The sequence below is a fragment of the Rhineura floridana genome, chromosome 3 (assembly GCF_030035675.1).
Source record: "Rhineura floridana isolate rRhiFlo1 chromosome 3, rRhiFlo1.hap2, whole genome shotgun sequence".
Classification (NCBI taxonomy): Eukaryota; Metazoa; Chordata; class Lepidosauria; order Squamata; family Rhineuridae; genus Rhineura; species Rhineura floridana.
The window spans coordinates 108,711,223-108,737,042 of NC_084482.1; the positions used below are offsets into that span (position 1 = coordinate 108,711,223).

At 42.1% G+C, this 25,820-nt stretch overlaps 1 long non-coding RNA gene across 1 annotated transcript in view; it reads right to left on the bottom strand.

Annotated features, from left to right (window-relative positions):
• LOC133382248 (uncharacterized) overlaps positions 1-25,820 on the bottom strand; it is a 150,443-nt gene that overhangs the window by 123,380 nt on the left and 1,243 nt on the right. Inside the window, exons 2-3 of the long non-coding RNA XR_009761873.1 lie at positions 18,159-18,226; positions 16,424-16,504 (exon numbers count right to left, since the gene is read on the bottom strand). This is a non-coding gene — a long non-coding RNA (uncharacterized LOC133382248). The remainder of the gene's footprint in view (positions 1-16,423; positions 16,505-18,158; positions 18,227-25,820) is intronic.

Consider the following 25,820-nt stretch of genomic DNA (forward strand, 5'->3'; position numbering starts at 1 on the left):
TCACCACTTCCCCATGGCTATACCTCCCTCTACCGTTATCACTGAAATTGGGGTGGCATCACCCATGATCCTCCTTACTAAGACTCCTCCTAAATACCTGATATGAAACCAACAAAAGCCCACCAACAAAACCTACCTAATCATATCTAATCGTGGAATAGTAGACTTGAGAAGGGGTCTTTAAGGCCATTGAGTCTAACCCCCTCCTCAATGCAGGAATCCATGTTAAAGCATACCTGACAGGTGGCTGTCCAGCTGCTTCCTGAATGCATCCAGTGTTGGAGAGCCCACCATCTCCCTAGGTCAGACTTTCCCAATCAGTGTGCCTCCAGATGTTGTTGAACCACAACTCCCATCAGCCTCAGCCAGCATTGCCAATGGTCAGAAAAGATGGGAGTTGTGGTCCAACAACATCTGGAGGCACACTGGTTGGGAAAGGCTGCCCTAGGTAATTGGTTCCATTGTCATAGCACTCTAGCAATCAATCAATCAGTCAGTCAGTCAATCAATCAACCAATCAATCATTAATAGGCAAAAAAAACCTTGCTGTTTAAGAACGTACCTATAGCCAACAGATATCTCTATCAAACTTTAAAAAACATGGAAATTGGGCAGCTCTAGTGAATGCACCAGGGGAGCAGGAGCCTGTCCTCATCTCTGAGATATTGTACTGCCCTACACATTTGTCAAAATACAAACACAATTTGGGTTCGTCTTTCACAGTCCAATCCACTTCCTGTGTAGCTTGGAAGAATTTGGTAACATGCCTCTGAGCATATGGTGAGTGGTGGCAACACCTGCAATCAGCCCAAATAACAGAAACAAGACATGTACTCTTATTGCTTTTCATTGGCCATCTACAAAAATTGCAATATAAATCGCTAATAGTGTTTTTGTTGTCAGCTGTGAGGTTAGAAATTATTCAGCACTGGAAACATGATACTCCATTTACTGGATCTGGGTGGTGGGTTAAAATGTGGAATGTGGCTATATTAGAAATATTGACAGGACAGAACAGATTGGAGGTGTAATTAAGTCTGATATTGAGTCTTGGTGGCCTTTGTTGACATAAGCTAATTCAGAAGAATGCTCAGTCGTTCTCCTACAGACCACCTTGTCAGCTGGTCTGGACTAATTAGAAAGTGTTAATGGGTTTTAGAAGAGCTGTCTCAATTATTGCTTTTGTATGTCTGAGTTTTGTATGCTTTTCTATCACCACCAATGTGTTTATTTTGTTTGTAATGTCTGAAAATTCAATAAAAAGTTGTTGTTGTTATTATTATTATTATTATTATCATTATTATTATCATTATTATTATCAATAATAATAATAATAATAATAATAATAATAATAATAATAATAATAATAATAATAATAATAATAATAATAATAATAATAATAATAATAATGAATCGGGAGCAGACTCTAAGTATCTGCCAAAATTCAGCACTGTTTGAATCTGGCACCTTGAAATTTCCCTTGTGTTATGTCATATATAACATCAGGCCCAGGAAAGGTGGTTGTAGACCACCCAAAACAGCCTGGTGAGCAACCTCTGAAGTCTCATCAGACCCACAGGCTGGAGGCTCCCCATCCCTGATCTACTGTATTATATTAGAAATTACTGGAAGAAGTGAGAAAGAAACATAGAGGAAAGGCAGTGCCATGTATCTCGGAATAGCTAGCTCTGTCATGAGGGCCAAGTATAAAATTGTTGGTCACATCTTTCCTGAAAATAATATTGGTGTAGAGCATACAGCGCTCACCCAGTCAAAAAGTGAGAGCTTCAACAATCACCCTGCATTAGGGATTTAAGAAGGCAGTGTTTTCTGTTCTGCCCCTGTATTCAAAGTGCAACAGCAGGGTTCGTTCAGTTTGTAACTTAAGGGTTAATTCTGTTAGTGTCAAAGTCAACTAGCCAAGGGGGGATGGGTGGGGATGTTGGTTAGCAGCCAGGTAGAGTGGCATGAGTTTCAGTGAGGTAGCAACATGCTATGTTTGGCTGTGCAATTTTAAGGGAGTTTTCCTCTATATGTTTGGTTGCATGTCTCCCTGCAATGTACAAGGCCTGAACTGAAAGACAAAATTCCTGTATTCCTTTCTCCTCAAATTATACATTGTTTTTATTCAGCTTGCACAGTAAAGTGTTATCAGGAATTTTCTCTCTGGAATCTGCTTGCATTATTTAAGTGACTTTGCTGACTCTGCATGTGTTGCACGTAGTACTGTTTCCATTCTGCTGCAGTTCATCTTCTGCCAAAAACTATACAATTTCTATTGCTGTCCACTGTGGTGAAATTACATAACTTACATATTTTAGATAATTAATTATGTACATGACATTGTTACAATGTTCCACCCCATTCTTTTCAATGCAAAAGAAACAAAATGCAAATGGGAGGGGTAATCAATTTGCAAACTGAAAACAACAATGAAGATCAGTTGTATTTATTGGATTGATTTTCATTCTGGACATTGGACAAATAAGTAAACATCAGCAATTTCAACTCCCATTTCTGTTTTTGTTGGAATTCTCTGACAGCCCTACCCCGCATTCAGACATGTACCATCCTCATATGCCCTTCTTTTAGTTTTAATAAGTATACAATCAGCAGTTCTTTCCAACAGATTGTGGGTGGGATAGGAGCCCAACCCACATGTGGTGTACTGGGTCCATAGTTCAGAATAAGCCCTTACAGTCAGATATTGTCTTTTGTCTCTCAAAGACAGCTAGGGTTACCAGATATCCGGTTTTTGGCTGGATACTCTGGCTTTTGGGGGTCCTCTCCAGGTCTCTGGGTGACTCACCATAATCTCCAGACTCTCAACTTTATTTCTTTTAAAAAAATTAAGTTTCTAGGTGATCTAGTTCCCGAGATATACACCAAAATGTCAGCCTCCCTTCCACAACTGTTAAATCTGTTTAACAGATCTGTTATAGCAGCTCGTAACTCTAACCCCGCCCTTTCTGGATTGTAGCCAACAAGTGAAGCCAGGGTTGTGATTTGTTGACCCAGGCAGTGCCTAGACTTCATTGCAACTACAGAAAATGGTGGTTATGAGATTTTCAGTTTGAGTAAGTCAGTATGTGGCTTTCAGGGTTTTTTTCTCTTGTGTGCAAGAGTCAGACCCTGGGCTGTTGAAGAGGGCAGTACTTTGAAAACCTTCACAATATGAAAGTATTTAATCCAATACTTGCTTTTCTGGGAGTAAAGCAATGCTAATCCCATGTACCTGGAGTAAACCCCATTGAATTCAATAGGACTTACTTTTGAATAGACATAATAATAATAATAAATTTTATTTGTTGGTCGCCTATCTGTCCAGGTTAGTGGACACTCTAGGCGACTTACAATAATAGAGAGCAGTACATAATACAAAATAAAATACAAGCAAACACAATCATAATCAATGTAAAACCAATTTCTATTTAAAACCTTATAAAATTAATCCTCCCCAATCCCATAGGCCTGCCTGAATAGCCAGGTTTTTAAGGCTTGGAGAAAACCCATCAGGGAGGGAGCATGTCAGAGATCAAAAGGAAGGGAATTCCAGCGGGTGGGGGCCACAATCGAAAATGCCCTTTCTCTGGTCCGCATCAGTCTAGCTGTTTTAACCAGTGGGACCGAGAGAAGGTATTGTGAGGCTGATCTTGTCAGGTGGCATAATTGGTGATTCTGTAGGCGCTCCTTCAGATAGACTAGGCCGAAACCGTATAGGGTTTTAAAGGTCAGCACCAACACCTTGAATTGGGCCCGGTAAACAACTGGTAACCAGTGAAGATCTATTAACACTGGCGTGATATGGTCACGGCGACGGCTGTGCTTAATCAAGTGTGCCGCCGCATTCTGTACCAGCTGTAACTTCTGGACCGTGTTCAAGGGTAACCCCACGTAGAGCGCATTACAGTAGTCTAAGCGAGAGGAGACCAGGGCATGTATCACCCGTGGCAGCAGATGAACAGGAAGGCAGGGTCGCAGCCTCCGTATCAGATGTAACTGATACCAAGCTGCCCAACTCACCACCGAGACCTGAGCCTCCATGGACAGCCTGGAGTCAAGAATGACCCCGAGGCTGCGGACCTGGTCCTTCAGGGGTAATCTCACCCCATTAAGCATCAGGTCTGTAATACCCAGCCTTCCTCTGTCTCCCACAAGCAACACCTCGGTCTTGTCGGGATTCAGGTTCAGCCTGTTCTCTCCCATCCATCCACTTACGGATTCCAGGCACTTGGACATGGTATCCACAGCCAACTCTGGTGAGGACTTAAATGAGAGATAGAGCTGAGTGTCATCCACATATTGGTGACACTTCAGCCCAAAACTCCTGATGATGGCCCCCAGCGGTTTCACATAGATGTTAAACAGCATGGGAGAGAGGATAGAGCCCTGTGGCACCCCACAACTAAGAATCCAAGGGTCTGATACCTCATCTCCCAAAGCTACCCATTGGTGCCTATCTGAGAGATAGGAATGGAACCACTGTAAAACAGTGCCCCCTATTCCTAATCCCCCTAGGCGATCCAACAGGATACTGTGGTCAACGGTATCGAAAGCCGCTGAGAGATCTAGGAGGACGAGGAAGGTATATTCTCCCCTATCCAACGCCCTCCTCATATCATCCACCAGAGTGACCAAGGCTGTTTCAGTTCCATGTCCAGTCCTGAAACCCGATTGGAATGGATCTAAATAATCCGTTTCCTCCAAGTGTGTCTGTAACTGTCTGGCCACCACTCGCTCAATTACCTTGCTTAAGAATGGTAAATTAGAAACTCGGCGGAAGTTATTCTTGGGGATCCAAGGAGGGTTTTTTCAAGATGGGCTTTATCACCGCCTCCTTGAGGGCTGATGGCATTGCACCCTCTTCCAAGGATGCATTTACCACTGCCTTGATCCCTTCGCTCAGTCTCTCTTTGCAACTCGTGACGAGCCATGAAGGGCAAGGATCAAGCAGACAGGTGGTTGGCTTCACAGTACTGAGCACCTTGTCCTCTTCCTCAGAGGGAAGAGGCTGAAACCGATCCCACCGGACCGGAATGCAACTGGCCGACCCTGGCCTACTACCTGTATCCATGGCGAACGGAATCATGCTCTTCAGGCGCTCACTTTTACCAGCAAAGTGTTTAGCAAAAATGTCACAGGAGATTTTAGATTGCTCCATGGGTTCCTGAGCAACCGGACCGACCAGGCTTCGGACCACCTGGAACAATCTCCTGGGACAACATTCTGCTGACGCAATAGAGGCAGCAAAGAATTCCCTCTTTGTTGCCTTTGTTGCCACCTGGTAGGCAGATATTGCCGCTCTAACCAGTGTCCGATCGTCTTCAGTGCGAGATTTCCGCCACCGGCGCTCAAGTCGTCTCACCTCCTGCCTCAGACCCCGCAACCATGGTGTATACCAGGGTGCTGTCTGAGTTCTATTCAGGGGGAGAGGACGTTTCGGAGCCACCCTATCCAAAGCCCCAGTGATCTCCCTGTTCCACTCCATCACCAGGGCTTCGGCCGGGCGTCCCTCAGTCAGCTCCAAATCACCCAGTTACATCACATGGTTAGATTGTGCTGCAAATTAATGGGACGTTTGAGTAAACTTAGCAAAGAATTGTGTTTGTGTTGTAAATCTTTCTCTCCCCCTCCAACCCTATTTTTAAAGCAATTAGGCAGGGCTTACTTAGGTATCACAGTTTTTATTATGTAGGAAACTAATACTGTTTTTTAAAAAAAAATGTTCTGCAATGTTCTGCAATGTCCAACTGGTTTGACAATAAACTATTATATTGGGTGTATATATTTTTACATCTCCAGTGTGTGTGTGTGGGTATATGGGTCTTTCCAACAACCCTGTGAGGTAGGGTTGCCAATTGGAAACCAAGGCAGCTCACAGTATGAAATAAATCCCTTTAAAATCCAATAACCATAAAGCAAGTATAAACAGTTGCAAAACAGCTTAAAATGGCATGATTCTGAATTGTGGGTTGGGTGAATGACGTTTATTATTTATTTATTTGTTTGATTTATATCCCACCCTTCCTCCCAGTAGGAGCCCAGGGTGGCAAACAAAAGCATTAAAAACACTTTAAAAATAATAAAAACAGACTTTAATAATTAATATATTAAAACAAAATATCTTTAAAAACTTTTTTTAAAAGCTTTCAACACAGGTTAAAAAAAGGTTTAAAAACACATTAAAAATCAATTCCAACACAGACACAGACTGGGATATGGTCTCTACTTAAAAGGCTTGTTAAAAGAACAAGTTGCTTATCACTTGAGGCTGCAGTTCTCTGGATATTTCTCTGGTTGAGTAAGCCCCACTGAATACATTGGGACTTGCTTCTGAGTAAACAAACATGGGATTGTACTATAAATATCTTTACAGATTGCATAAATAATAAACATATTTGATAGTTATTCTTATATAAATATTTCTTCATACTGAGTCCCAATAAGTATCTGATTTCACACTATGGTTGTACAATACTTCCTCTACATTTTAAGTGTGCCCTTCTTCCTTGGGGTGGTCATGGTTCTCCACTGTTTCCATCCTGAGGGGCAGATAGGCTGAGAGATGGTGAGTAGCCCATGGTCACCCACTACACTTTATAGCTCATTTCTATTTTGAAAAATTAATTAAAACAATTTACACGGAGGCAAAATTGGTTAAGTAGATCCACACATTACATTTAAAGCACATCCAACTTGCATTTAAAGCACACGACTTCCCCTGAAGAATCCTGGGAAGTGTCGTTTCCCCCTCACAGTTATAGTTCTCACCACTCTTAAAAAACTGCAGTTCCCATGATTCTGTGGTGGGATTCATGTGCTTCATGGGTGTGGAATGTGCTTTAAATGAATGGTGTGGATCTGCCCTAGGTATGACGTGCATTCAAGAGTGAATTGAAAAGAACAATTTTAAAAGATACTTTTTTAAACAGGGGAAGGGTTATAGCTCATTGGTAGGACATATGATTTGCATGGAAAGGTCCAGAATTCAATTTCTGGAAGAGACTATTGACTGGAATCCTGGAGAGCCAATATTAGTCCGTGTCATCGGTACTAAGCTATGTGGTACCAAATGGCCTGAGTCAGTATAAGGCAGATTCCTTTGTTCCTAAAAGTGGGAAGAGACTCAAGGGCCACAGTGACTCCATAATTTATGTATTTTATTTACAACAGTTATATACTGCTTTATTGTAAAAAATCTGAAAGCGGTTCACAGAAAGAATTAAAACAGTAAAATTATTGGCAAAAACAGTTAAAGACAGGTATTTAAAAACATTCAAAATAATAAAACCATCAATGAGTTAAAAACAGATTTAAAAACACAATAGCTTCTACATGCATGGATAGGCTTGCCTAAACAAAAATGATTTTAGCAGGTACTGAAAAGAGGCGTCAATAGGCAAGGAGTTCCAAAGCGTAGGTGCTGCCACATTACAGGACTGATTTCTTACAAGAGCAAAACAAGTAATATGTGGCACCAGTAACATGGAAAACACAGCTTGAACTTGGCCTGGTAGCAAATCAGCAACGAATTCAGAGCAGAGGTATTATGTGCTGATACTGGATCTCACTCATGTCAGAAATCATGCCACAGCATTCTGCATTAACTGACTGGCTGCCAGGATTTTTTTAGTTTTGGTTTTTGGTTATGAATCCTGACTGGTTGTGGGATGCTGAGTTGTCTGCCTTACTCATAGGAATCTTGTTGTGGTTGGTATGGTATTGCATTTAGGAAAGCATCACTGTCTTTTGTTTTTCATTTTCTGTTTCCATTTCATTTACCTTTAACCTCTCTCCCTTACATCCATAGAAGCAACAGCAGTGGTTGCATGTGCTCAGCTCAACTCCCTAAAACCCACTGATGATGCATCTTGTTGGTTGCATGGCAGTTTGTTTCTTGCCCAATAGTGGTAAACAGAGCTTGGAAGATTACTTTTAAAAAGTAATAAATTACAGTTACAGTTACATGGCCCAAAAAGTAGTAATTACCGTTACAATTGCAATTGCTCTGAAAGTAACTGATTACTTTACTTTTCCTCCAAAGTAATCACTACAATTACATTTCAGTTACTTTAAAAAAACCACCTACAAGGTGCTGGCCTTGGCTGCTACACATCTAAGTAGCCTAAAACAACATTAAAAATAAACAAACACATACAGAGGTAGAAGAATAATTATTTTTATTCATAAGTTAGCAATGGTGGTCTCTCTGCTGGTAAGGGTGGTGGGGAGGGAGGCTGAGGCCAGTACGCAGATCTTTGCACGCCAAACCAAGTGCAACCCCCCCACTCAGCCAGCAAGCATAATCTCTCTCACTTAACCACCTCCCAGACCCTGCCCTGCCACCAACTAAGGGACTCTCACTCAAGCAAACATTTTCCCCTCAGATGCAAAAAAGTTAAAATACTGCAAATGCAGTACAGTAGCCAGAGAGGGTGGTGGAAGTCACTTTGTGTGCCAAGTGCAAACACAGTATTCACACACACACACGTTGTCATCTTTCACCTCCACAGTTCTTTATCTCCATTCTGCTGCTGCCTCCTTCTCCTCCTTTACCCATGTTCTTGACCTCCAGATCCTTTTTCCCTCCACTGCATTCTTCACCACCACTATACATTTTTTAAATAATTGTTTTCTCCACTCCACCCTGTCTCACTCTCTGCCTCCTCCCTCGTCGCCTCCTGCCTATCCACAGAGCATGAGGAAAGAGCAACACTGCACAGAAGCCTAGTTTGAGGCACATGATTTTCATCCACAAATCAGAGGAGCAGAAGACTTCCCCTGCTCCCCCCACAAGTAATGCCCAAAAGTAATTCTGGAAACGTTACAATTACTCCACAAAAGTAGTAAAATTACTCCTAGTTCTATTACTATCAAAATGTAAAGGAATTACCCTCTCGTTACTCAAAAAAGTAATGAATTACAAGTAATTCGTTACTTGTAACTAGTTACTTCCAAGCTCTGGTGGTAAAAGAGAATTCACATATTTGGAAGTGTGGCTGCAACTGTTGTTCCCAAGCTGCTGCCTGTGAAGGTAGACCAAACCATGTGTTTTCTCTCTGTCAATTATTACTCACTACAATTGGGTTGGCTGTCAAAGTGAGTTTATAGCAGCCCACAGAATCGTCTTACTCTTACTCATTTCTCAGACCTCTTTCTGCAATGAAGGGTCAAGTCTGTAAAGAAGTTTGGAGCAGCCACATTAAAAGATAAGGGCAGGGCATTCCAGGCAGGGTGTTGCCAACCCTGCTTGGATATGGATGTCTTTGCAGAGAATCTGTAGTTAAGGTTTACCAACAGCACAATCCAAACCATATCTACTCAGAAGTAAGTCCTGTTGAGTTCTATGGGACTTAGTCCCTTAGTAAGTGTGTTTAGAATTGCAGCCTTCGTGGGCATCCATCTTTACTCCCAAATGCTCCCATCTAACATCTCCACAACACTAGGCTCCTTTCTTCCTATGATGGTCTCCTGGTGACTGGCCTGGCCTGAGGGCACTTAAACCCTTCTTGCCAAAAGCAAGTAGGCTAGATTAAATGTTTCCTACCCAGGCTCCATTTTTTAGCTAAGATTTCTCTCTTAATTTCCAATCAGAGAATTTTTTTTAATTGAATGTTCCAAGCGACTGTGATTGATGTTTAATGTATCATGCTTAATGACTTCACGCAGGCCCGCTCAATGACTTCACTTGGGCCCACCCTGTGACATCACTCGGGCCCACCCACCTGACATCACTAGGGCCCGCCTCTGAAATCTCAGGTTTTGGGATGCTTCTGACCTGGCAACCCTAATTAGTCAGCCTAAACTTACATCGATACATGTAAATTAGTATATGCAATTTTTATGCAAATATGCATCATAGGTCTGTGCCCCAACTCTTTCAAATACCCTGCAATGCCCCTGCTTGCATACCATCACTGATTCTTATTAGGTTTTTGTTGTTATTAGTATTATTTCCACAGGCTATTATTTCTACTTTTCTAGATGCAGTTAGAAGTTCTGGCAACAGAAATTAAAAATCCCTGTGCCCCTCAGCTTTGCCTAAACTGACAGCTCTTGTTTTGAACTACAAACACAAGTACCTGGTTTCTTCCATGAACCTGGATAGCTTCAGCTGTCCATTGATAATTTATGAGCATCAGATAAAGTGCATAAGGAAAATATCAGGTACTGGAACAATCTTGCAGCAACTTCCCTTTGAAGTTGATGTGTATGTGAACAGAAGATGAACCTTCTCCAAGAATGCTAAGAATTGTGCTCAGCTTTAAAAGAAACTGTCACATTTTGAAAGTGATGTTATGACAAGCACACTGCTTTGCATTTTCATATTTTTCTCAAGCTTCAGGCACAGCTGTTCAGCAAGGGAATTTCCAGGCAAGTTTAAAAGCTTATAATTTCCTTCAGTGCTATCCTAGCAACTAGCCTCAAATCTGGTGCAAATAGCATGATATATCTGCTGCTAACCCATGTAATGGAGGTGTGTATAGGCTTGCCTTGCTATAGGAGAGGATGGTTAGGTGGCAACACTTTAAAAAAGGAAATGAAAAAGAAATTAGGATAGACACAACCACTTTGCACATAACAATAGGCAGGGCTTTTTTGTGTGTGACAGTACTCACCGGCACAGAGTACCATCACCTCTTTTTTGTTACCCATAGGAGCCATGTTATGCTGGCACCTGCAGCACATTTTCAACAGATGAGTACCGACACCTCATTTTTTTACCAAACAAAAGCACTGACAACAGGGGGGAGAGTGAGCAAGATGGCTACGCGATAGGACGCATAGCAGCGAAGCTCCGTGAATATATTTTATTTATTGCATTTTAACCTTGACTCTGAGACTCATAAATACCAGATTTACTTCCTGTGCTACTCCCTAGAAGATATTACTAGCTTGATGAATGCAGGACTTTTGTAATTTATGAGCATTGCGACTATTTATTTGAAGTCCATTCAACGCTAGAGGCAGCAAGTAACTCAGCTATAACTTAAAGAACTTCCCTCCAAACTCTAGTCTTATCATTGAAGGACAGATATTTTTTAACCTGGACCCTCGAAACTTTTGAAATATTCTCATGAGGAGAAGAAAAACTAAATTAGAAAATAAACAGATAGTGCTAGAAAGAAAAAAGAAAGACCAAACTGTGTACGCTATAAAAAGGAGTGGAGAGTAACTGAAATAAAATGGTCTTAACAAGACAAGCTTACAGAGAGCAGGGTCATGAATGCAGAAATGAATATAAGTAAAAGTAATATAAATAAAAAACCTTCAAAGAAAAAACAACCAAAAATAACACAATATTATAAACAGAGAGAGCAAGGAGAATCAACCCACCTGCCAGTGAACGAACTAATTGGATGTAACTTAAAGGAACACGGTACAATAGAAAGATTATCCTCACTTCCATCAAGAGAAAACATTTTACCAAAAGATAGCATAGCCTTTGAACTACTAGGGGAAGGTGAATTAAAAAACTTTTTTCCAGCCTCAGACGAAGAAGATCTAAGCTTGGATACACCTACAAATATGATCATAAATAATAGTACAAGCAGCTCCATGCCAACACTAGAATCATCTTTCGAGAGAGATCAGTCTCCTTTAAAAGATTTGATTCAACACCCCGGGAATATCGACCAAGGACCTGAGTACTACGAGAATTTATCTCTGACAACCCCTAATACCAGAGATCATGAAAGTCTCGAAGATAGGACTTCGCAACAGAATAGGGATGGATCATCAACATCATTCTGGAGATATATGGAGAACTTAGAGACGATACCTGCCCAAGATAGAAATACAATAGAAGAACCATGGACAACAGCAGTTACAGCTTCCTTGGCACAAATCTCCAAATACACTGAAGAATCTGTACCTTTACTTACACTATTAACAGAAATTATAACGAATACAAAGATCCCTGAAATCAAAGATGGTATGAAACTCACCAGGAAAACACAAGCTACACAAACAATATTAATTGATCCCTCGCTAATGGGAAAAAAGGGAATAAAGATGACCCGGAAGATAATAAATAATAAAAAAAATCAGAAAGCAAAAGCTAATAAAGAAAAGTACCATTCTTCTTTTAATTTTAAGAAACTGTTTGCTCTCTTAGATACCCCGCAACAACAGCTGGCTAAGAAAAAAGAAGAAAAGAAAAAGAAAAGGAGAAGGAAACATAAAAAATGTAAGAACGGATTTAACCAGGAACAAAACTTTCCCTCACTCACATCCTCACTGAGCCGGCCCCTAGAACAAAATCTACCTTCACCTTTACCCCCAATGACCCAGCTTCGGAGAGATGAGGCCTTGAGAGAGATGATGGTGGATGTGATTGATAGTGGGAGCGGTCAGCTGATTGCGGAGCCTTCTGGGGAGAGGAAGTGCCACACTCCGGAGATTCTACCTGGTGATGGGTCACCCCCACTGAGTGCTTCGAGTAAATGTCGAGGAGGGGCTATCACGGGAGAGATGATGGAGGACGCGGCTGACGGGGAGAGCGATTGGATTATTATATCGGAGTCTGCCAAAGAAGAGACGTGCTTCAATTTAGATTCAGTGCCCTTAATGAATCAAATCCAGCTGAATATAAATGGAATTTAATTTTAAACTATTATAAATTGGTGTTTATCAACTATCCAAAACCGAGAGGTATGCTAAATCCTTACCAACGCAAATTACACTTCTGGAATATTATAGAAGCCACGGAAACTGGATTGATAAGCATAGATAGGATCCTATCAATCCAATATCTATTTTTTAATTATAAAAAGGCAAGAGCAATAGTCACTTTTAAAGATCATGATACTGTGAAAATCATATATAATAAAAGGTCAATATTTAATTATCAGAACATCCAAATATCAAGATTATTCAAAAATATCGCTGCCCCGTTGAACTTTAATATATTTAAATCTACTAAACAAACGTCTACCTACCAAAAAACCATAAAGAGAAACTTAGCCCCTAAATTAACATCAAAAACATCTCCTCCAGAAAAGTCTATAATTTATCTGCAGGACACATCTGACCAACCTACTATCATAGAGAACTGTTCATCCCCGGCTACTCTTCCAGAAGAATTGATGCTTATAGATCTATGTAAAGGAAACAATATATCAGAGCGGCTAAATATCATCACTCGATTGAGAACGCTACTATCAATTGTTGAAAGGGAAACGACAAGAAATATATCAATTAACCAAGATGAAGAACTAAAAGAGTCCCCTTTAAATTTGAATACAGATGCTGAACCCTCCGAACATAACCTAGAACCATCACATTTGGATTATACAAAGATGAACTCCATTACACCATCAACCATTACACCATCAACTGGACCAAATTCAGGAATATAGTAAAACTACAGGTCCATCCTCTTGACGGAATAGATACTGTTCATCGGATGACCTTAAAATAATATCTTGGAACATCGCAGGTTGGCAAACCAAAGCAAACGATGAAAATCTAAAGCTGTTTCTACTATCCCATGACATTATCCTATTGCAAGAAACCTGGTTAAAAGAAAACCTTTATATCAGTGGATATATTTCTTTTGAGATTCCAGCCACTTCAAGTTCTACGGGAGGCAGACCTAAGGGAGGGATAGCAGTACTAATCTCAACATCGCTAATTGTTAAATTAAAGCAATTAAATTCCCTCGATGACGTAGCAGTTGCTATAATATTGGAATTCTCCTATATATCAATTATTTTGATTAACGTCTATATACCCCCTGGCCGGGCTAAAGATCTTATTATTAATAGTTTTAACCTCTTAGGAAAATATCTTACTGAATTGGCAATTAAATACCCAGCATTCCCGATACTGCTAATGGGAGATTTTAATGCCAGAATGGGCAGTTCCGATGAAGCATTGTATTCTAAGTACTCTCAACAACATTTAATCCCTGATGAGCTACTGATCTTTCCTACAAGAGCCTCAAAAGACCCTGGAATAAATTATGCGGGACTTTTGCTATTGAAACTAACACACAAAATGAATATGACTCTGATGAATGGCCGTTGCCCGGGGGATATAGAAGGAGAACTTACTTATGTCTCATATTCAGGAACATCTCTTATAGACCTAAGTTTTATTTCAAACGAACTTTTTCTTTTGGTGTCAAATTTTACAGTTATTAGACGTATAGAAAGTGACCACTTTCCAATCGCTTTAACAATAAATGTTAATAAAGAACATATCCATTTAGTTAAAGACTCCTTCCCCGATGAGAATATAGAGGTAAATGCTAAGAGAGTTAGATGGATTCCCAGAATAGCTGATCAAATTACAAATATACTTAACTCCACAGAGATGTTCATGATTAAACAAAAAATAATAAATAAATTAGAAGTAAATGAAACAGTGAATCAATTCCAAAAAATAATGGATATATTAAAGAATTCCTTGTCAAAACAGACTCTAAAAAACTCAAAAGGTAAAGTCAATAGAAGGAAAACTTGGTTCAACCAGGAATGTATCCAATTAAAAAAACAACTCCGCGAAATATATAAAACATACATTAGGACAGGCCTACATGATGACTTACATAGATATGCAATACTCAAGAAAAAATACAAGCAACTAATCAAGATGAATAAACGAAAAGAAAGATCGGAAATATGGATACGATTGCTGGAAGCTTCTAAATAAGAAACCCAAATATATTTTGGAAATTGATTACATATTACTGGCCAAGATCTCATCTACACTCTAATTGTAATATTTTGGCTAGAGACTGGGAAAAACACTTTGAAATATTATATAATAATCTAGGAAGAGAGGACAAATATGAATATGCATTATTGAATGATTTGCAAACATGGACATCTGTATCTGAAGAGGAAATTATAGGACTGATTAAGAACTTAAAATCTAACAAAGCCCCTGGGCCTGACAACATCCCATCTGAAGTCTTCAAAAATAATGTTAATTGGTGGGCTCCAATTTTGGCGACATTATTTTCACATATTGATAATACTATGACTATACCAGATGATTGGGGCATGGCGACAGTAGTACCTATTTTTAAGAAGGGTCTAAGGACAGATCCAGCTAATTATCGACCAATCAGCTTGTTAAATGTCATAAGTAAGTTATATTCCGATCACTTATTTAACAAACTGAGTATTTGGGCTGAACAAACAGATGTAATAATCCCAGAACAAGCTGGCTTCCGTCCAAACCGCTCAACAATGGACCACATAATAGTCCTGCAGCATATTATTGATAAATACACTCTTAGAAAAGGGGGCTTTTTTTATGTTGCCTATATCGATCTGAAAGCAGCATTTGATTCGATCCCAAGATCAAGACTATGGTCGAAATTATACCATCTTGGCGTTGATAGACGTCTATTAACCTTGCTGCAAGTCTTATATAAAAATACTAAACTAAGAGTTAGATGTAATATACAGGGACATCTAACCAATCCGATAAAAAAGCAAAAAGGGGTTAGACAAGGATGTGTTTTATCACCCTTACTTTTTAATTTATATATTAATGATATTATTAAAAAGCTAAATCATTGCGCTATACACTCCCCTATGCTAGCTAATATCCCCAGGAATGCCCTCTTATATGCTGATGATATTGCTCTATTATCAAGGACCTCGATAGGACTGAAGAAATTACTAAGCAGAACAGCTCAATATTGTCAAATTGAAGGCCTAGAAATAAATTACCAAAAGACCAAGGTATTAGTATTTAGTAAAAAACGTTTGAAACATAAATGGATACTAAACGGAAGCATTATTGAACAGGTGAACTCATTTAAATACTTAGGTTTCACCTTCCAAGCGACAGGCAGCCATAGCCGTCATGTTAAATCAACTATATTAAATGCCAAGAGAACATCAAAAGCCTTGATAACTTTTTATTACACCAATGGCGGACAACTAATTATCCCTGCCCTGAAAGTATTTAAAGCCAAAATAATCCCACAGCTCACGTATGGTATGCAAGCGACAACAAGGGACAAATTTCCAGAGATAGAAGCGTTGCAAACCTCTTTTATACGGTCCATTATGGCACTACCCACATGTGTCCCCAATAGCCTTATACGGCTAGAAACTGGAGTACAATCCATAGAATCAATTATTTGGATATCGAGGATTAATTATTGGCTAAAATTATATTTAGAACCCCAAGGCTTAGCACCTCACATTCTTGAGGATAATTTTAAGTCAATATGGAACACTACAATTATAGATAAACTTTAACATCTCGGCTTTACCATACAAATAATAAGACAGATGGGATACGAGTCGGCAAGGATAAATATCAGGCAACGTATAAGGGATATTGACTTACAAACAAATCGAGAAATGGCAAAGGAATATAGATATAATGTCAGTCCATACCTCCCGATGCCTTACTTGACTAATCTTAATATACCCAAATACAGAAAAGCATTTACCTGGATTAGGTGTGATGTCCTCCCATCAGCTGTACTGGAGGGTCGATATAATAAGACTCCATATATGGAACGCCTATGCCCCTGTGAAAGAAGAGAGATTGAAACGAATGCCCATGTTTTATTATATTGCCCTATATACGATCAACCTAGATTGCACCTTATTATACCTCTTTTAGACAACCAAATTTTAAATTCTGATGTTTCACGAATAGACTATTTATTGTCTGACCATAAGAAAGAAATCAAATGGAAGGTAGCAAAATTTGCTACAATAGCAATATTAAAAAGGAAAGAGTCTTTATAGAATTTTAATTTTTAATATTATGAGAACCAGATATGATATAAAAGTTTTAAATTAAAATATGACTATATTCGGAACTGTAAACTGAGATGTTATAAATGTTTTTTATATGCTGTATGGATCCTTGTGATCGTTAATAAAGGATTGATTGATTGACTGACTGACAACAGGGTATTATTTCAGTTAGGGGTGTTGTTTGAGATTAGTCTATGGCACATGAGCCCCTAAACGTTTTCTAAGTGCCTAGTTTCTGAATGGGTAACGAATTCGGGGGAAATTGAATGGGAGTATGTGATGTGGGTTAGTGGGTATGAAATTAATTTGGGGAAATAAATTAATTTAAGACAACTTTATTTAGAAATGATTTGGGGTGATGAATGGGGATAACCGTAAGAGAATTGAATTCATCTGTTGAGAAATTAATTTGCGGTAAAGGAAGAACTGTTTTTGGGACATCTGGGGGTGGGGTGCAAAATAATTGAAGAATTTATCTGAGGTAATTTGAATGGGAAATTAGTTGGCTTTTCTATGACATTTCCATTCTAAATTTGTTTCTGTACATATATGTTAGCAAATACAAATTTTGTGGAAATCACTTTGTGGCGTGCAACCATATCTGCTTTGGATCTATCAACCGCTTTGTTATTTTCAAAATCCCGGCATTAGAGGTATCACTTGTGGAAACAAAAATAAGATACATAACTGATTCAGGATTTCATGATCACAGACATAGAAACTGATCTTGTAAATATACCAAGTTTTTCTGAGATTGTTCTTTTTATCTGGCACCAGTTGTTTCACATTAGTTATTTTCAAGTCTTTGCTGTAATTAAAAATGGGCTTTAAGAACTTATTAAAAATAAAGCTTACAGTCACAAGAAGGTGTTGATTTTATTTGCTGGAGTGAAACCAGAACCTTTTTGATGCTTGGCAGCATTTCTATGTAATGTGGGTGTTAATTTTATATATTTATGATTCTAGAATGTCATAGAAATGTTTCCAGCTCTTCTTGGTTTTGCTATATGCATGTCATGGCTCAGAAAATACATCTCAGAACTTATTATGTAAACATTTTCCCCTGCATGTTCTATACTTAGTTGGTTTCTAATAATGAAAGTCAAGCAGCATGCTGCACACTATTTTTCCTCATACAAATGCTGTCACACCTCAATAAACATGACTGCAATCTTCTGAATACCTGCTTGGGAGTAAGCCCTATTGAATTAACTGGGATATACTTCTAAGCAAACATGCACAGGATGGAGCAGTGTATCTTGCAGAGGGTAAATTGTATTGGTGGGTTCTCTCAGGTTCTCCAAACACAAGTGCCTGTATTGGAGCAAGTGATAATGATGAAACTGAAGCACTGATGACTGTTCTGAATTATTCAAAATACATTCTTGATCACAGGCATCAAAAGAAGGGGACTGTTACCTTATGATTGGAAACAAGCTGTTAGAGCTCAGAGTTCAAAGTTTAAGAATGTCACCAGAGAAGAAAATCTAAAAAAAAATTAAACAGAAAGACTTAAATACTCCATATAATTAACTGAATAACCTGCTCTCCACAAATTCATTATATAGATTTTAAGTAAAGCTGACACTGGGCTCAGGGCTGGTGACACTGTTGTAAATAATGTAGATGCATTTCATGTTACGTGATTTTATAAAGAATGCATTTGTTCCCCAGACAAGTGGAGACTTATGGTTGTTCATTGCTGGAGGAGGTGATGAGACAAAAAAGGGGAGGAGGATCTTTTATTCCCTTCTTAGCATTGGCAGAGTCACTTAAATAATACAAATGGAGTCGGGAGAGAAAAGATCCGGCTAACACTTTCATGGGTAAACTGAACAAAAACAGGGTATAATTTGAGGAGAAATAAACAGAGATGTTTTGTCTTTCTTAGTTCAGGCCTTGTTCAGAGCAGGGAGAAATACAACCAAACATAGAGGGGGGAAACTCCCTCAGATTTGCACAGCCAATCAGAGCACTTGCTACCTCAGCAAAGATCGTGCCACTCTGAGTGGTTGCTGAGCAATACCTCCACCTGTTCACCTCTTGGCTGGTTGACTTTAACATTAACAATTAACCCTTAAGTTACAAACTGAATGGTCCCTGCTGTTGCACTTCCCACACTTCCTGATATTTCACCTGCCTGCCACACATCCTTGCCTTAACAAAGGTTGCATTGGTGGATCCCTTTGGAAACTCTTGCCTCTATAAGGACTACTCCCAGCAGGGCTCATTGGTGGACATCTGTACATATCCACTCAAGCTAGAAAATTCCCAGTTGTGCAGGGATATACTAGCAGTATCTCCCTCTGGTCTTCCAGAGAGAATCTACAATCACTAACAAAGGCACAGGTACCAGGTTGGCCAGATGCAAAAGGGGACAGACCTCCTGCGCCTTTAACAGTTGTGTAGGACAGGAGATTTCAGCACATGTAGTTTGTCATGTCCAGTCAGCCCAGACATCTTGGGCCTAAAGCAGTAGATTTGCAGTCAGTCCTATGCAGCGCCTAAGCCCACTGAAATCTATGGACTTAAGCACACCTAACCCAGCATAGGACTGCTGCCTTAGGGTAACAAGATGTAAAGGACTGTTCCTGTGCCTTCAGTAGAGAAATTACGTAGAAGAGGGCATTTCAACAGGTGCAGTATGGCATCACAGCTTTGTAAGGCATTTGTGTTTTCACCAGGACTGAGTTGTTGGTCTAAAAATGATTTTTAAATAATAATAATAGGATAGGTATGTTAGTCAGTGATATGATGAATTATCACCCAGGGTTGCCAGATCCACCTGCTCAAAATGCTCCTCTATCTTTCAGAGCTGCATTGAAGCCAGAGCTGCACCTTTTCCAATCACTGTTAGTTCCAGTATTGCCACTAAGGAAGTCTTTCTTCCATGAAATTCTTTAGGACAGAGAAGTCTTCTCAGGCTTAGGACTTTGCTTCTGAGAATCTCCATGTCAAGCTTGTACACATGGATTTTTTTTCTAATTCCTGTCTCACTCCTCGTTCGTGATGAGAAGCATGCTGGGTTTTTACTGGTTCCGCTAAAACTACAAACAATTCTCACATATTATATCTTGCTGTATTATATTTTTCTAAGCGTCAAGCAGGGGGATTGCAGGCGACCTGATGGGGCAGGGGAGGAAGGGAGGAGGGCTGGTGACCCTTGGGGGGGGAGGAGGGAACGCTGGTGACAATACTTCCGCTTTTGTGTTGGAATTGCTTTTTAATATGTTTTTAAACCTTTTTTTAAAAAACAATGTTTTTAACCTTTTTTAAAAACAATGTTTTTTAACCTTTTTTAAAAAAAGATGCCTTGAAAGTGTTTTAAAAATGTTTTTAAAGATGTTTTGTTTTAATGTATTTTAAAGTCTGTTTTTATGATGTTTTAATGTGTTTTTAGTGTGCTTGTTTGCCGCCCTGGGTTCCTGCTGGGAGGAAGGGCGGGGTATAAATCAAATAATAAATAAATAAATAGACAGGGTTGGTGAGTGAAGTGAGCAATGAACCTAGTGTAATTATATACATATTATAAGCATATACTCTCCAGGCTTCCTAAAGTAACCAGATACATACAATAATGCGTATAACTGTAGAAAATATGTATATGTTACTATATTTTAAAAATTATTCAGCAGAAATATAGTATAGTACCATATGACTCTTTGTATATGTAATGCAAATATAATATACATTTTTGTGTAGAATTTTGCATATAATTAGTTGGGATTTAAAAAAACAAACAATGCACAAGTGGTTCAGATAGAAGCAGTCACTCCATGCAAGATGCAATCCGTGTGTGTACAAAGCTCAGTCGGGTCAGACTGCCATATTTCATGCATAAATCTGTTTAAAATGGTAATCCACACTACAAAACAATACACAAATCAAAGCACAACCATCCTGCAAAATTTGTACCCCTCTGAATTTTGCAGCGCAGTTCTCCAGCCAAGTAATGTCTGCAAAAATGCATATACTAAGGAAACGTATGTATAAAAATGAAATAATAGGTAAATGAATTATATTAGAAGAAATTGCTTTGCAAAAAGATGTATATTAGGAGAATTTTGCACTAAAATGCTAATTAATGTTCATGAGGATTTTTTTTAAAGAAAAACAATGCAAACTGATGGGGAAATGTGGAAGAACTCAACCTGACTGAAAAATGAGTAACCGAGAGAAAACAAACTTGACAGATTCACCCATTCCTACTTGCAATACACATTTCTCCTGCTTCTTTTCTTGTATCCATTTGTATGAACCTTTGAAAACCAGGTGTGTTGAACTTGAGTTAGAGTGACCCATACTTGCTAAGGTTTGACTAGATTAGCATTACTGATTGTCACATGAGAAGTGCCCACGCTCCATTTTGCTTAAAGAAGCAAAGCAGATGAAGTTTCAAACTGTATTACATGAGACAGCCAACCTCTTTGCTAAGCGTGGAAAGTAGAATTAATAGGCTCTGCCAGTGCTTGGAATTATAATTGCCTCTGCAGTTGGAATTCAGTCAGGTATCACACTGAATTAGAACTAACATGAGTTGGCTTAAAGAGATATTTGCTAGTTAATCTTTGGGTTGTTAAAACAAGACCATCACTGAATTTGTTGCCTGTGAAAAGTCAATGTTTTTCTAAGGAGTGAAAAGTGTGTGTACGTGTTTGACAGAATCACAAAAGAATGGATCTTCCCATCTGTGACAGTAGTTTCATGCCTTGGGAACTGCTTTGGAGAGAACCAGTGAACAAAAGCACATATGATTAAAAACTAGTTCTTGATTGATTATGGGTAGGTAAATGTCGCACTCCAAATGCGCTAAGCAAAAAGCAGAACTACTATCCCTTTTCTGCAATAATCATTCGAAAGGTCAAAGCATAATGCAAAGTAACAGCAGGAAAGATACACACTCTGCTTTGCGGCCTATTGCCGAAATAAACACAGACACCGTTCATTGGGTTAAATCATGGGCCACTTTATTAAAAACAGAGTCAATTATAACCAATGAACCTGCAGAGGGACAATACAGTGCGGGGGAATTCAGCTGATCCAGGCAAAGCCTGCTTGCAGCTATAGGGCAACCAAACCTTGCCAGAGCCTGGGGCTGCCCTGTGCCAGGCCCCAGCTCCGGCCACACCCTGAAGATGTGTAGGGGGTCCAACCCGCATCACCGCCCCCCGGAGCCGTGAAACTCCGAGCGGATGAGGCACGTTGGCCCCAAAAGCGGCCCGTGTTCTGCTCCCCCGGGCCGTATAGCCCAGAGCTGCAGGCCCCCGGACCGCCAATCACCCCCAAAGGTGCCTAAAGGTGTCACCTAGCTGCCCTTTCCCTTTTAACCTTTCCCCCGCGCTTCCTTGCCACAAAAGGGGGACAAGCCTCTGCTTAGTCTCCCCTTGCCCCACACCCGATAAGAATCCGGTGCACACCCCTCTGCAGGTCCATTAGGAAGATGTCATTGCCCTCGTCAGTCAAGTGCACGCCATCTGGCCTAAACAACTCCAGCCTATCTTGCTTGATCTCTGGGTGGTGTATGACAGAACCCCCCAGGCCCTTAATGGCCCTCTGAATCTGTCTATTAACCTTTTTCCGAGCCCTGTCCATTCCCCGTGGGTCATCAGCCCAATTCCACGTCTTGCGCGGCAGGATGTCAGACCATACCAAGTGCACCCCAGGCCAGCGCAGTGCAATGGCCTGGAGGTCACTACATGCCTGTTCGATTAGGGCCTTGCCCCTCAACAGACCCAAATCATTACCTCCCAGGTGGATGACCAGCACCTGGGGCACTGCCCAGTCCACAGCCGACCGGAACAAGGTAAGCAGGAGGCCGTCCCAACGCATCCACCGTCGTCCCAGCCACCGCACTGAGGCCCACTGACTGAGCCCCAGCTGCGTTCCAATGCGGGACTTCGCTGCCCTGCGGCCTGCCCAGAAAATCATGCTGTGGCCGCAGAGGAGGATGCTCACTTGTTCCGATCTTTCCCAGCAGCCTGCCAAAAACGACAACATCGCCGTTAGCTGCTGGCCTCATGCATCTCCGTTAGTGGTCTAACAAACGTCTTATATGCCTCCGAGGACCACCTGCCCACTGCCTGCAGCTGCCCTTTGGAAAAACCCAGATGAGCAGCGGTGGAAGCTGCACCTATTCGGAAGGAGTGTGTCCCGAAATTGCGGGCATCCACACCTAGCCGCTGGAGTGCTGTCTTTGCCACCGACCAAAATTGGTACTTGGTAAGGGGCTGGAGGTCCCTGTGCCTGAACAGGTACCCTGGCTGCAGCCCGCGGGCTGCCAGAAAAATGCGTAGGGCCCTGACCGGGCAGAGCTCCTCCTGTTGGCATGGGGATAACACAATCAGGCGACCCTTGTGGCATTGGTCCGTCTTTGACTGCCTGAGTCGCAGGCGGGCCCCCCTGCCTCCCAGCTGAGATCAGAAACCTGGAGGGCCCGGAGAGAGCTATCCGTCTTAGAACCTGCCACCACCTCCCCTATTCGGAAGGCCCCGAAGAACAAGGTGAGGGCCGCAGCATGGTATAGCAGTGCCTCAAAATGGGAAGAACATAGCACTCCCCACTGTCCCCGCAGACCCAACAGTAGCTCTGGGGAAAGGGGGGAGCGGGCATCAGGTGTGTGTGGGCGCTCACGGGACCACCCTTCCAGCATCCGGCGTACCCTAAAGTCACCGGAGTAGTCCTGAAAGCCCCGTGCTTTCCCTAGGAAGGATAGACCTGAGAGCTTACCTCTGATGGTCCTGACTGAAAGCCCCCTCCGCTTCCCTTCCACGCAGAACTCCATAAGATGCTCCACAGGGATGGGCCACTCCTGGGTGTAGCCTCTGGACTCCCTGAAGGTTGCCAGGTCCCTACCTGCCCCCTGGTAGCTGGCCAAAGTGCTGGGTGCCACAGAAAGGCTTATGGCCCGTTCTGATTCGGTCTTCCAATCTCCCACAGCGCTGGGGGTACCACGTCCGGCTGAGCCCTTGCCCACGGCGCCAGCTGGTGAAATCTCTCCATCTGGTTCCGTGATAGAGCATCAGCAATGCTATTATCAATACCTGGGACATGGCGCGCAAAGAACTGTATATTATAGTGGAGACATTGGAGCACAAACACTCGAACCAAACGCATAACATTGGGGTTTCTAGAGGACAGGGTGTTGATGACATGTACCGTGGGGAGGTTGTCGCACCAAAAATGGACCGAGGAATTGCCCAGTTTGTCCGGCCAAAGGTGTACGGCCACGACAATGGGGAAGAACTCCAGAAGGGTCAGGTCTCTGGTTAGTCCAGCCTGCGCCCAATTCTGTGGCCAGCTGCCATGACACCATGAGTCATGGAAAATGACCCCAAAACCGCAGGAACCTGAGGTGTCGGAGCTCACCTGTAGCTCCGCTTCCAACAGGCGATCCTTTCTCCATAAGGAGACCCCATTGAATTCCCGCAGGAAGGTGGACCAAACTGCCAGGTCCTCCCGGAGAGCGGCTGTAACACGTGTGTGATGGTGGGGGCATGATAGGCCCGCCATGGCATCGTACACGTGCCGCAAGAATGCGTGCCTGGGTGCTACCACCCTGCATGCAAAGTTCATATGTCCTGCCAGCTGTTGAAGTGTGGCCAATGTCACCTTCTTCACCCCAACCACCTCTGAGATTTTACCCTTAATGGCCACCAGCTTATCCCGCGGGAGCTTACAGCATTGGGCCACTGTATTGATCTCTATGCCCAGGAAAGTGAGGGTAGTGGACGGGCCCTCAGTTTTCTCAGCCGTGAGGGGAACACCCAGTTCCCAGGCCATCCCCGCGAACTGCTCCATAAATGCCTGACAGGCGCCTGAGTCTGCAGGGCCCGCAAACAGGAAGTCGTCCAAATAGTGCACCACTGATTGCCGGCCTGCCCGTCTCCTGACTGCCCACTCCAAGAAAGAACTGAAGCGCTCAAAAACCGAGCATGAGATGGAGCAGCCCATAGGCAATGCCCTATCCACATAGTATTTGCCCATGAAGGCAAAGCCTAACAGCTCAAAATCCCCTGGGTGCACAGGGAGGAGACGGAAGGCTGATTTGATGTCACACTTTCCCATGAGGGCGGCCATCCCGCAGTCCCTAACCATACGAACTGCACAGTCGAATGACGTGTAGCGGACCGAGCAGAGGTCTGATGGGATGAAGTCATTTACTGACCCACCCTGGGGAAAGGACAGGTGGTGTATAAGGCGAAATTCGCCTGGTGCCTTCTTCGGAACAAGGCCCAGCGGGGAAACTCTGAGTGAAGGGATGGGTGGTGCCACAAAGGGGCCCAGCACGCGGCCTGCCATGACCTCCTTCCTAATTTTTTCCCCCACAACCGATTCCATACCCGCCACTGATTTTAGGTTGCGGGACATGAAGGGGTGCCTGGGACCCAAATAGGGAATCCGGAAACCCTCTGTAAAGCCCTGTAGCAAAAAGTGGGCGTCTTGGACTCGGGGGTAACAGCAGAGCAAGCGCTGGAGTTCGGAGAGTTTAACTGGACGGGGGCCCCTTTCCTTGAACTGCACTAGCAGCTCCTGGTCTCCTTGCACCAGGTGAGTCCCTGTTCCCACCTCTGAAGGGGCGGCCCCTGGGGCAGGCAGCGCAGGAATGCTGGCCCCCACATATTGCGCACTCATGTCGGAACCTGCAGGGGTTACGACCACAGCGGCCTCGGGAGCTGAACTCCCAGCAGATCAGGCGGGGTTGAACCCCCTGCCCCGCAGGCCCGCGGGAAGGAGCTGCTGCTGCCTGGTGGGCCAGGAGGTGGCCGCTGTCCGTTCTATCCCCAGCTATGGGCTTGGAGTGTGACATAAACTGTAGCCACAGGTCCGCTTCCTTTTTGCCCCAGGGGAGGGAGGTATCAAAGGCTGCCCTCATACGAAACGATTCGTCATAGGCGAGCCATGCTGCCCCCTGGAACTCGGAGTAGCCCCGATATATAATATCGAGGTATTTAATCAGAATAGGGCCCCTCTGTGGCTGTTTCTGCATCACCACCCCATGTATGTCAGAAATGCAGGCAACCAATTAGCCCAAGTGCGTTCAATGCGCCGCCTCTTGGGCTTGTCAGGTTCTGCCTCTTCGCC